The sequence below is a fragment of the Mytilus edulis genome, chromosome 8 (assembly GCF_963676685.1).
Source record: "Mytilus edulis chromosome 8, xbMytEdul2.2, whole genome shotgun sequence".
Classification (NCBI taxonomy): domain Eukaryota; kingdom Metazoa; phylum Mollusca; class Bivalvia; order Mytilida; family Mytilidae; genus Mytilus; species Mytilus edulis.
In genome coordinates this window covers 87,405,221-87,418,725 of record NC_092351.1, presented here as the reverse complement: position 1 = coordinate 87,418,725, position 13,505 = coordinate 87,405,221, and the positions used below count along the sequence as shown (strand labels likewise).

The 13,505-nt window shown below is 29.7% G+C and overlaps 1 protein-coding gene across 1 annotated transcript in view; it reads right to left on the bottom strand.

The window, feature by feature from the left end:
- LOC139486541 (interferon-induced very large GTPase 1-like) overlaps positions 1-10,367 on the bottom strand; it is a 38,504-nt gene extending 28,137 nt beyond the window's left edge. Inside the window, exon 1 of the mRNA XM_071271454.1 lies at positions 10,103-10,367. The gene's annotated coding sequence lies outside the window, so the exon portion shown is untranslated. The remainder of the gene's footprint in view (positions 1-10,102) is intronic.
- Positions 10,368-13,505: the final 3,138 nt, after the last annotated feature.

Sequence of the window (13,505 nt, the reverse complement as noted above, 5' to 3'; positions counted from 1 at the left end):
AGGAGCAAGATACATTCCATATCTATAGTACAGTTCACAACATGTATTAGTTAAAGCATTATTGATAAAAGGATCTTCCTCTAAGTCTTGTATCAAAATTGGTGGATTAACAACTTTGAAAAACTTTGATACACCCATAACATATAAATTTATAAAAGAGTTTCCTAATGTTTTGGTCATACTAGCTCCCAATCTTGCTTCATATTTGCAGTATAGTTTGTTTATTTGTTCTGTTGTCATTTTATCAATATCTGACAGTTGTAATTCTTTACCCAGATATTGTTTACTACTCCCACCAGCAACAACAGCTGATAATCTTTCGCGTTTTTTTTCTTGAAGGGAACCGTTCACTCCGCTCGCTTCATCATCAATATTTATGTTTTCCACAATTTGCTCACTTAATAATTCTTCAGCATTCATTTTATACGTTTCAAAAAACGGATATAATTTATTTTTAACTTTAAAAAAATTAAATACAGCATATCCAACCAATGATAAGACTGCAGTGTTTGTTGCAATTGTTAGTATTTCCAACAGCATTGCTTTTTTTATTGCTTATTTTTGGTTAAATTACTTAAGCATTATTTTGCTTATTTTGGTTAAATTACTTAAGAATTACTTAAGAATTACTTAAGCATTACTTAAGCATTACTTAAGCATTACTTAAGCATTACTTGAGAATTGCTAAAAAAAAATCAATTAAGTAACCAATAATCAGTAGGTTGATCTGTCTTTAATATTAATTTACGATGTTTCTTTTTTTTAAGTTCTTCCTTTATTCTTTGTCTTTCTTCCAAAGTAGGAATAACATCATTTTCTCTTAGACAATTATCAAAACTATCTCTATCTTTTGTGTAAAACATACATAACCATTTTGTTTGTTCTCTTAAATCTTTTAAAACAGAGTTGTATCTCTGTGAAATGACCCACACTGATTGTTCCGCATGTCTTCCTGAAAATGCAAGCTCGGACAACATATCTTTTTTCTTTGTTAGTTCTTTTGTTGCACTGCAGTCATCAATGATATATAATGTTGAATGACCAGCATATTTTTTAAAGAACATTCTTAATAGTTCTTGTAGCTTCTCTTCTTCATAAAGGGAACCGTTCGCTTCTCTCACTTCAACAATAGGATTAACAATTATTAAATTTTTTGTTTTTGGTTTTCTAACATCACCAATCCATTCACGATTTTTGTATGCTTTGTTCCATTGGATGGTTGGACAAAGTATGACTATATATTTGAACACTTCACTATATTCTCCTTCTAATAAATCAAGAACAAACTCTGTTTTTCCACATCCTGTTTGTCCACATATAATAGCACAATGGGGATATTTTGGTAATTCATAAAGGGAATCGGAGTGTATCTCTTCCATTTTTAAAGGGGAACCGTTCGCTTACTAGTAATTAACTTCTTTAAATCTTCCATCTTCAAAATTAATTTGTGCATCTTGTATAACAAACAGATAAACATTTATTAATTTATTTGCTCCTGCTGTTTTAGTTATTTGGATAGTAATACCTTCAGAAGCATTTTCAATTCTTCTACCTGAACCGTGTAACGAATTGTCATCTGTTGAACGTAAATCTAACCATAATGCATAATTAGTTGTAAGATATTTTTCTAATGTTGTATAGGATAAATTTAAATCCTTTAAAACTTCTTCTGTTGTTTTATTTCTTTTTGAATTTAAAGCAAAGAATTTATTTATTTCATCCCATTGTTGATATGCTTTCATTCCTTGGCTGTATAATTGATTTGGAACACCTTCTATTGTCATTTCTACTTTTGTTATGTTAGGATTATAATAAGTTTCGGTACTTGTTCTTTCAGGATCTTCGAACAACATTAGAATTCCTTTCATACTTCTAGCTGGAACATTTAAATTTATATTCCACAATGTATCAGATTTGTTTTTGGTTATTTTTCTATGTCTTAGTATTCTATCGTACAAAATAACCATCTTACCATTAACTTGTTGTCTTATCTGTCTTGCTAATTCTGTATCAGTAACCATATCAAATTCTAAACAAATGTTTTTGATTGTATAACTTGCAGATGTATCTGTTGATTTAATAACATTGCTATAATTATTAAATGTAAGTTCATATTCAAGTCTATCACCAAGACCTGCTTGATAAAAAGGCATATGAGTTTCTAATAGTTCAAAATCAAGTGGGATACAAAATCTTGCACCATATGCAGTTGCAATTGCTTCATCGCCTGTGTCTGATGCTTTATCATCCGCGCCAACTCTGTGTTTTAACATGTTTGTTTCACCAATACCTTGGTATGCCATATTTAAACGTTCAGATGTAGATTTCCATAAATCAACATAACAATGATAAATATCACTATCATCAATTGACATAATTTCATTTCCACTTATACGAATTGTTGTTTTTTTAACTATTGCTCTTCCTATGTTTTGATATATAGTTGCATTGTCGTCTGTAGATGTGAGTTCTATTTCAAATGCCAATCTGGTTGTTCCAGGAACAATAACATCATTATTGCTTAGATTGGGGAATCTCACTAATAGCTGTTGATTTTGATCAATAGTTGAAGGATTATTTGTTATTGATACACTTTGACGAATACCTTTCACACCACGAGGTTCTCTTATTTTTCTGTAAGGATTTAATTTGTTTCCGTATGCCGACATTTTTAAGGATTAAATTTGTTATAAAAATAATTCAATTACCACTGATACTAGAGTATTGATACATGTATAATTATTAGTCATACTAATAAAACTTATTAAATCTCCAGCCTTAACTTCAAAAGGTGTATAAAAGTTATTAAAACCGTGTGTGACACCATTATCCAAACTCATTATGTAACTAGTTGACTTATCATTAACAATCATCTTAATGGCTATAATATCTGTGTTTGTTCTTAAACTTACTAAACTAATACCCAATATTTGTCCTGGAAAGTTCATTACATAATAACCACCACCAACACCAAAATTAAACTTTTTATTTCCATGTATTGGACCATCAATTCCAGCATATATACTTATTATTTTTCTGTCTGGTTTATTTTTAATATTACCAACTATATTTTCAACATTTAAAACTCTGATGCTTAGGGCAGCGACACTCCGATGTAAATCTTTATCCTTAGTATCCATTGTTTGAAGCTCACTCTTCATATTTAATATTTCTTTTTCTACGTTTTTTTTTTAACACCAAGTATGCTCATTTTATTAAATAAATTATATAACTTCTAAAACACAATTAATTGGTAAATGATTAATTATCTTGTTATTATTTTCATCTCTTATTTCTAATTTCAATTCTGTTATAACATCATTTACTAAACTCTTATATTCCGGATGCTCAAATCTCGCTGTTATAACTTCACCAAACTCTTTATTCTCGACTGGAATAACAGCCAATAATGTACTTGGCTTACCATCAAGATAATTATGAGAAGTGCTAACTTGTTCCAAATGGATATATAATGATTTATAAATAGCAAAATCCACAAATTTGTTTCCATAATGTAATTCATCAGGTTCGAATTTACGTTTATTATTAAACCCTAACATATTTCCCAAACCCTTACTTATCTTTAACTCAGTAGTAGTGTTTAATGAAGCGATACCATTTGCTTCATTTACGGATAATACAATATTTTCTTTTTGAAATTCATCCACTATTTGTTGTAAACTATAATAACCATTCATAATCCTTTGTTGTTCCTCTCCGGTTTTTGTTATAAACCCATGATAAACATTATACCAACCTATACTGTATCTTATAAATTTCAAACCAATACGTTTATTTCCATTTCTGTTATTTATGTATTGTTCTAAGTTTATTGTATTATCAATATTTGAAATAGTATGAAACATTTTTAATATAAAAAAATGATAACAAAAGAATTTAAATATAATCCTAATGTTTCATATAATCCAGGTATTAAATATTCTGAAAAAGATCATCAATTAAAAACAAATCTTGTAAATCAAACGATATTTGTAAATCAAAAAGAGAACTTTAAAACATCTTTTCCTGATTTATTTCAAAACTATCAAAACCCATCAATACACACTAACGAACCATGGAATACATGGATTCATTCTTCATTTGATTGGTGGCAATGTCAATTAAACTTTGCAGTATGGTGTGCAAGTACAGGATGTGGTGTTTCTTATAATGATCATATACAAAATACTTCAAATCTTACAAAGTCTTTTTATATGTTTCATTTATATTATTGTATTGCCAGAATTTTAAAAGAACTTAAATCACCTTTACCAACAGATTCTTCTTTCTGTTATTACAAGAATCCCTATGACAAAGCTGCATATCAAAAATTATGTGATGAATTTAATATTTCTCCAAATACAGATTGGAGACAAAAACTAGAATCATCATGTCAAGGATTAGGAAGTTTTGAAGAATTTTATAAACCAAGTGATGAATATAGACAAAATCATAAAAAGGATGGTCCATTCTTTAATATTCGTGATACTATTAAACATGAAAAAGATATAAGTATGGCTTGGACAACATTTATTTTAGATAAATCAGAAGGTTTTACACGAGCAGGTATTGAACGTATAAATGAAAGTATAAAAATTTACGTATGGGCTTTGTTGGGTGCACAATCTCAAACAAAAACAGAAATTTTAAAAGTAGGAACAGGATTTGATGCACAAAAACAATTCTTAGCAAATGTACAAGATGTAATAAATAGTCCTATTGATTTACCAACACAAATTTCAAATTATCAAAATGTTTTAAAATACGCAAGAAGTAAAGTTGATTATGCTTATGGACTTGGTTTATATATGTCTCCCAGTGATATGGTTTTACAAATTGGAAGTATTGTTGGTTATAATAATAAAATTATAATTGCAACAGAAAATCAAACACTCGGTTTAAATGATGATTTAAATAATAAAAATTTTGATCATGTTGATTTTAAACCAAAAGAACCTGTAAAACCACAAGAACCTATAAAACCTGAAAAGCCTAAAGAACCAAAAATAGATCCAATAAAAAAAATTGAACATGAAGATCATGAAGATAATAAACAAGCAATAATATTTGTAAGTATTGTAATAGGATTTACAGCACTTTATTTTTTAAAATAATCTCTAGCAGCAGTAAACAATAAACTAACAACTAAAATAAGCAATGCCCATAAGTTGTTTGCAAACCAATTTACTACGTCTTTTGTTGCAGACAATAACCAAGAAACAATAGAACCTATAATACCTGGTAATGCAGCTGCTAATTTTCCTGCAAGAAAAGATAATAATTTTCCAAGATTTTTTAATTGTTTTTTTATCCAGTCTTGTACACCACCACCTTTTGATGGAGGAGAAGGAGCAGGAGAAGGAGAACCAGTAAATGCCTCAACAATAACACCAATAATCATTCCAAAAGCAGTTAAAACACTAACTATTGTTATTCCTTGTTCTCTGAATAATGTTCTTATTCTTTCACCTAATGTTTTGTCTTCGTTTAACATTTTATGTATTGTTTGTTTAAATCTGTTCACTTGACTACGTAGTTTCTCTTTATTAATATTAATTACTTCTAGTCTTGCACTTCTCTCAGATTCTAACTCTCTTATTCGACTACTTATTCTATCTATTTGAAATTCATCATTGTCTTCTTTAGCTTGTTCTAATTTGGTATTTTCTTTTGCTAAGTCTTTATTTGTTTCATTCAGTTTTGTTAATTCATTTGCAATCTCTTCTTTTACTGATGTCATTGCACTGATTATACCATCCATCTCTCTTTTTGTCATATATGTTTGTGTTTCTTCATTTATGTAAGATGTTCCTTGTTCAATAAATGAAGTTTCTATTTCTTTCACATGTGTTTCTTCATTACTTGCTATTTCTAATAATTCTTGTCCTTCTTGTTGTGTAGATATTTCTTGTAATGGAATTTCTATATAATCGAGTTCACGAATTGGTACTTTTATCGTTCTTTGAAAATCTTGAAAATCTGCTCTAGCTTCTCTTAAATTATCAGATATTTTAAAATCATCTACACCTAAAACATCCCTGACAAAATTAACACCGTATTCTTTTTGAAGAGTGCTAAATTTATAAAACTTTAATACTCCTTTTTTAAAATATGTTAATGCAATATTATTACCTTTTTCATCTTTTACATATAATATTTGGTTTCCTTTATAATCTTCTCTAACTAAAAAACCTATTTCACTACGTGTTGTTTCACCATTATTTTTATAAAATTGTTTAATCATTTTTTTTATAGTTTCTTTTTTACGAATTTTAGCATCATTTTCTGATAAAGCTCTTGACTTTTCGAATTCATTATTTATATAATTTTGAAACTCTTCATCATCATTATCCATTAATGGTGTTTTTTCTTCATCATCATAATCATCTATTTTAAACTCATAACCCCCTTCTGCCATTTTTAATTAAATAAAATAAAAATGCCATTTTTAATTAACCAAATATTTCTGTTAATAAACAATAAAAACTACCTGTAAATATTAATTTTTCTACTAACAAAAAGATATTTGAATATTTAAATTCATTATCAACCATTATTTGTAGATTTTCTATAATTTTATCTTTTTGTTTTTTTGTAAGTCCATTTATTTTCGCTTGACGCTCTTCTTCTTCATCTGAAGAATTTTCTTGTTCTAAAATATATTGAATTGTTTTTTTAGCGCATTTCGATTTTTCAGTTTCCATTTATTTAATAAAAAAATCACCCTGTGTCTAAAAAATCGATTCATAGTTTGGTGGATTTTCCCTAAGGGGAATAGAAGAAATTATAACTTTATTTATAAAAATTATAGATTTTCCATTTTTTTTTTTATTTCGTTTCTTACTCTATTTTCTGTTTCTTCTATAAGTTTTTTTCTTTCATCTTCTCCTAAAGTAGTTAAACTTTTTCCTTTTAGGAAATTTTCCATTTTTCCTTTTTGGGAATTTTTTTTCATTTCATTAAATTTTTCTTGCTCTTCTAAAATAAGTTTAAATTCTTCTTCACTTATTTTGTTGTCAGTTAAAGACCTAGAAATTAAATCTTTAATACTATTTAATTTACATTCTGCTAAAGTTTTTATTTCGTAATGTTTTTTAGCTTTTAAAGTAAGCTTTCTTCTTATTAATTTTATTACACCACCAATACTTCCGCATGCGACTGCTGTTATTTGTAAAGGTAATAAAATAGGAATAGCAATACCTATACCTGCAGAAATAACTGATGCTGAAATTAAAGTTGTATCTATTCCATCTGTAAAGTTTACTCCTCTTTTATATTTTTTATATAAAGAATTTCTTTTGTCTCTTTCATTTTTTAAAGAATTTTCTATTTCTGAAATTTTTTGTAATCTATAGTTTTGTCCATCTTCTATAGGTAATTCTGGATATAAATCAGGAGCTGTAGGTTGTTTCATTTTTTAAAGTAAAAATTGATTTTTTTATTTTTCTCTTAAATCCCACAGAATTCTTTCTCTGCCTGTTATCCCGGTTTTTTTGGGAGTAAGAAAATTTGGTGTTTTTTGGGGTGTTTTTTTGCTTTTTTTTTTTTATGAAAATTTAGGGCTCTTTTACTTGAAATGAGGGTAATTTTTTGGGGGTCAAATTTTTTTTTTTTGGAGGGGGGATGCTGGAGTCGTTCAAGTACTATACTACTCCCCTTAGGGGAAAAAATAAGTTTTATAAAAAACCCCAGGATTAAGGTTTTGGTGTGCTCTTTACAAAAAATTTTTTTTATTTTTTTTATGGGGGGGTATAAATACAAAGTGTGTTTTTTTTTCTTCTTAATTTTGAAGTTAAAAATCACACAAAAATGTTGGTAAAATTTTTATTTTGGATGTAAAAAGGGGTTTTTTTCTTTAAAATGGGGGGCCAAAAATTGAAGATAATTTTTTTTTTTTTGTGGGGGGCTAAAGGAGTGGTATATTGTGTAGTGTTTACTGTGTTATAGTCTAAACAAAATAGGAATATCCGGATAGTCTCAAAATTTCTGAAAAAACACCCCATCCATATTTCGAAAAGCAATTTCAATTTTGACACATATTCTTTTTATGTTAATAACTTTTTTTTTTAATTATTTTAGCAATATCGTCGCAGTTTCTATTTTACACGTTATCTATAATCATTTCGAATTTGTTGAAGGTTGGATCATATTTGTCAAGTTTGTTACTTTTAACGAAATAAATCATTTGGAACGGTTCAGTAAGGTGATGATTCTGATGCTTTTTATTTCAACAACACTTCTCTATCAAAATCTTTTTCAATTCATAAAACTTATAAGAACACTATTTAGTTGATAAAATTACGTGGATCTTGTATAATATCCTTCTACATAATTGACATATCAACAGATGCAACAAATGTGTAAATAGATATAGGAAGATGTGGTATAAGTGCCAATGAGACAACTCTCCATCCAAGTAACATGGTAAAACAAAGTAGCTGGGATGTAATCAAAAGTTGTTGGTCAGATCACATTTTTAACAAAATTAAAGTGCCCTGTGATAAACCTTACGCAACTAATTAGAGACATTTGTAACGGTGTTTGTACACGGATTAACACTTTCATGAATAGATTAATCCCAAGCCGTAAACTTACTTTTGTTTGTGACGTATCGAATTAGACTATTTACCGGATTTGTAATAACATAAGCAACACGACGGATGCCACATTTGGAACAGGATCTGCTTACCCTTGTGGATCGAGCACCTGAGATCATCCCCAGATTTTGGTGGGGTTTGTGTTGCTTAGTCTTTAGTTTTCTATGTTGTGTCTTCTGTACTATTATGTGTCTGTTTGTCTTTTTATAATTCAGCCATGGCATTGTCAGTTTATTTTCTATCTATTAGTTTGACTCTCCCTCTGGCATCTTTCGTCCCTCTTTTATATTTCCCATGGATTCCGTGCATATTACCCGGAAGTATGAGAATATCTCACTAGCTTAGAAATTTTAGGAAATAGGAAAATCCAAACATGTCATAGTTACCTTATTGTATTGGTATATTTGAAGAAGGTGCTCATATAATATAAGCGGGAGCTTATTATATCGACATCAACGCTGAGATAATTAAAGACAAACAATATTTTCTCTCCAAACTTATGGCTGTCTTTTAGTAGAAGACAGAAACATCAGACGCTATCATACGTTTCTTTTAAATTTAACTTGAACTAAATAGAACTTTGACGTTTGCTGATTTTACTAAAAAAAAACTTATGACATGCTTCCGTATCGACAAGCAAAAAAGAGGATATTTATTCAACTAATTTCAGAAAATAGTATCAATTTCTGCAGAAAAAAACATTTACCCAATTCAAACAACCGTTTAAAAACGCCTATCAGAACTGAAATTTGTACCTCCAATTCTATACAAAGGAAAGTGTAGTATAACGCTGTTGAATAGTCATAGATCGATTACACGAAAAGAAATCGGGGTAACAAATCAAAATCGAGGGAACCCAATCAACTTTAAGAGTAAAATAACGGAACAACAAGTTTACCTTATACTCCAGTCAAATACGTCAAACATAGCAACCGTTTTATATATATACCAATATGAAATAATGTTTGGATATCTTAGCAACATGCTGTGCAAACGTTTGACTAGTTAAAAGTAAAGTCATAAAAATACTTAACTATTTGGAAACTTGAGAAAAAAATAACTAACAATTGAAAGCCTTTTTCTGTTTTGTCTATGCCTTTTTTTTTTTAGCCCACCTGAATTTTCCTAGAAATGGGCATATGGTGATTACATTTTTTTTCAAATTAACTAGAATGTTTATTCTTTCGTTGAAGGAGTAATGTCTTGCCTATTTTAAAATTCAGATATTATTTCCTGAATTTTTATAGCCCCTTGTAGTTTTTTTCCAAAATGAAAAACTCAACTTCGATTTTTCGTTTATCGATTCTACGACCAGGCAATATAAAAGATTTTAATATTTCTCTAAAACAATTAAAAAAAAATGGTCCATTAAAGTTGAAAATTTGTTAGCTTGGTAACTCCACTATAATGAATAGACTTATTTATATGAGTCATAGACAAGACAAACTTATGTATGTTTTTGAAGAACTCTTAAAAAATTTTGATCAATTATTTCTTTACTTTACCTTTAGTACTGGTGTCACCTGGTTGCATTTACATTTCTTTTTAACAGTCGACGAGTCACTCATATATATATGCGTTTTTAAAATAATAGTGTTTCTCAAAAATCAAACTTCCTATTGAATAGAAATCTACGTGCACGAAGTCGGTCACATATTTTTAATGTATTTTAAATACTTGGCAGTTTTCAAGTTCGGTACATCTTTTGTGCTTTTGAAATATCGTATGATATCTGACTAAATTACGTAATACTTATAATCACGTGTCTGCACTGACGTATCGGATTTCAGTTTTTACAAAACAACCTTTACAGCAGAAAAAAACCTATTATAAACTGGTCAAAAGGTTTCATGGTATTAATCACATAACGATAGTTATTGTGACATTATGCATGTTATGCACAACATGAAATGTTGCTCTTCCAGATACGTAAATATCTTTCTTTTGAATGACAAAGCTAAAAGCAACAATTTTAAGGACTAAGGTTTGGAAAATAAAATAATTTTTAACCGTAATTCGTTTGTACGGCTTTGATGTTATAAATATTTATAAAACTGGAGATTTTAAACTGAGCGGTTTATTATAAAGTCCTGTTCAGGATTTCAGTCAATGATTATAAGCCTGATCTACTGTGATAAATCCATTATGTTCAGATAAATCACTTGTAGCCAATTAATATCTGTTCAGCCTGTGTTTATACAGTTCAGTAGTAGTTATTTCCTATATACATCAACATGAAACTGTTTCGTTTGAAAAGCTATTGAATCTTACTGAATTAACTGCAACCGAATTGTCTATACAGTGCTGAATGACTGCAGTGGACACGTTTAAACATCACTGGGTCGATACCTCTGCTGGTGGACTATCAGTCCCCGAGGGTATCATCAGCTCAGTAGTCAGTGCTTCGGTACTGACATGATTTAACAAACTTTACTAAAATTGTCCGTTTTATAAATTTTGAAATTATTATAAAACTAAGGTTTCAACTCCCTCAGGCAAATTTGACTTTAGATGAATTTGGCTATTTATTTAAGGTATTTTTGACATATACCTCTTCAACGATTTTCAGTACATATCTATCTTCGGATTCCAAATGTTTGGCTTTGAGCGTTCCTGATGAAGGTAAATCCAGAAAAGAGCTTCGGACGCAATGAATTTTTAAACGTGTTGTTTTCCATTTTTTGAAAGACTGAACTTGACTGGATGCCTAACCACTTACTGTTGATTGCTGAGAAAATTACTTCTTTTAATAGTAATTACACATAATGAAGTTTTATATATAATTATAAAAACAAGAAGATGTGATATGGATATCAAAGACGCAACTATCTCTAGATGCCAAATGACATAGAGTTAGCAAACATCTGTTACCGTATAACGTATTATTTTGCGGGATGTAAATTTTCGCGTATAGAAAAAAATCGCTAAAATATATTCCGCCAATTTAAAAGTGCATATGCAAAGTTCTTGTTAAAAGCTTTTAATCTGCCAAAATATTTCATATACCTTATGCAATGTAAATAGCGAAATTTTAAACCCGCGAAATTAACCCGCTGTACAGTATCTTTAGATTTCGACAATCAGCTTAACCCAAACTACATAGCCATCTATACAAAAATCTAATGTTATTTTCTATCTTACGTGTCACGGTACTTGTCTATCCCAAATTCATGTATTTGGTTTTGATGTTATATTTGTTATATTTGTTATTCTCGTGGGATTTTGTCTGATGCTTGGTCCGTTTCTGTGTGTGTTAGTTACATTGTAGTGTTGTGTCGTTGTTCTCCTCTTATATTTATGCGTTTCCGTCAGTTTTAGTTTGTTACCCCGATTTTGTTTTTTGTCCATGGATTTATGAGTTTGAACAGCGGTATACTACTGTTGCCTTTATTAATCCCTTCATTAACGTTAAGACAGTTAATTATTAGCTGACATTGACTTTCCGTTTTGAATTTTCCTCGGAGTTCAGTACTTTTGTGATTTTACTTTTTATATCACCTGTTTTGTTACTGCATATTCAACATAGACTTTTTCATGATGCTTATAGTTTAATGGAGAGTTTCATTTTTTATATATGACTATAAAGTACTTTTTTTTAAAACCTAGCGTTATTGTCTTGAAAACAAAACTTTAATTTGCCTAACTGTATATTTGTATAAGAATTATTTTGTTTTGTTCAAAATTTGAATTCAGTGTTTTTGCTGAGTCTGAATTTTAAAAAGGCTCATACATTTTATTAATGATTAACTTATATAGTTGTTCAAATGGGCATTTGATAGCAATTGCATGTCTGTATTTTTCAATATTTGTGTACAGTGTAAGTTTGAATCAAGATATTGATTTAGAAGTGAAATAGTTTTTGTTTTGTATTCATCGTTAACATAATCAATCAAACATTTCAATGGCCTAGCACAGACTAGGTACAAGTCGAAAATATGCCAAAAAGGTTAGGTCAAAATTAGGAATGAGTACATATATGTACAATCGAGTATGTCAAGGTTTGTGTATCTCGTCTTATCAAATATATTTTGTTTTGATTTTTATATTTGAACTAAAAAGTAGTTTTTTGATAGAAAGAAACATGTAGAGAATACCCAACACAAATATTGATTAAAAATGTTGTTATTCATCCCGAATCATCGATTCATTTTCCAACAAATCAACAAAAGCATACGAAAACATAACGTTTTGGGGGAAATAAGGGTCTTTCAGTGACAGGTGTAATGCAAGACAAGAAATTTTCTTTCAAAACTCTGATGGATCTATATTAGACGCTAAAGATTGATTTCAACAAATTAATGTATGAAAGAGGGACGAAAGATACCAAAGGGACAGTCAAACTCATAAATCTAAAACAAACTGACAACGCCATGGCTAAAAATGAAAAAGACACACACACAACAGCACACACGACACAACATAGAAAACTAAAGAATAAACAACACGAACCCCACCAAAAAACTAGGGGTGATCTCAGGTGCTCCGGAAGGGTAAGCAGATCCTGCTCCACATGCGGCACCCGTCGTGTTGCTTATGTTATAACAAATCCGGTAAATAGTCTAATTCGGTAGGTCACATTCAGGAAAGGGAAGGGGATTGTAGTTACGACGTAAGGAACATATCATTTGTGATACGGTTATTCCATAACGGTCAACCAACTCGTGATGGCGTCCGTAAAATTTACGAAGGGATGATTTCAACTTCACCATTTGGAACTCTTGGTTTAATATCTTCCTTGTGAGCAGCAACCCTCTATCATGAAAATCAAGAAAATCATGATAGGAAATGCAAGCACGGGAATATCGTATCAATTGGAAGATATATACCCCGTATGCAATGACCTGCGGAGGAAATTTCTTGGCATGGTAACTTTTTGTAATTTTAAAAGTTGACCCTACAGCATTGGTC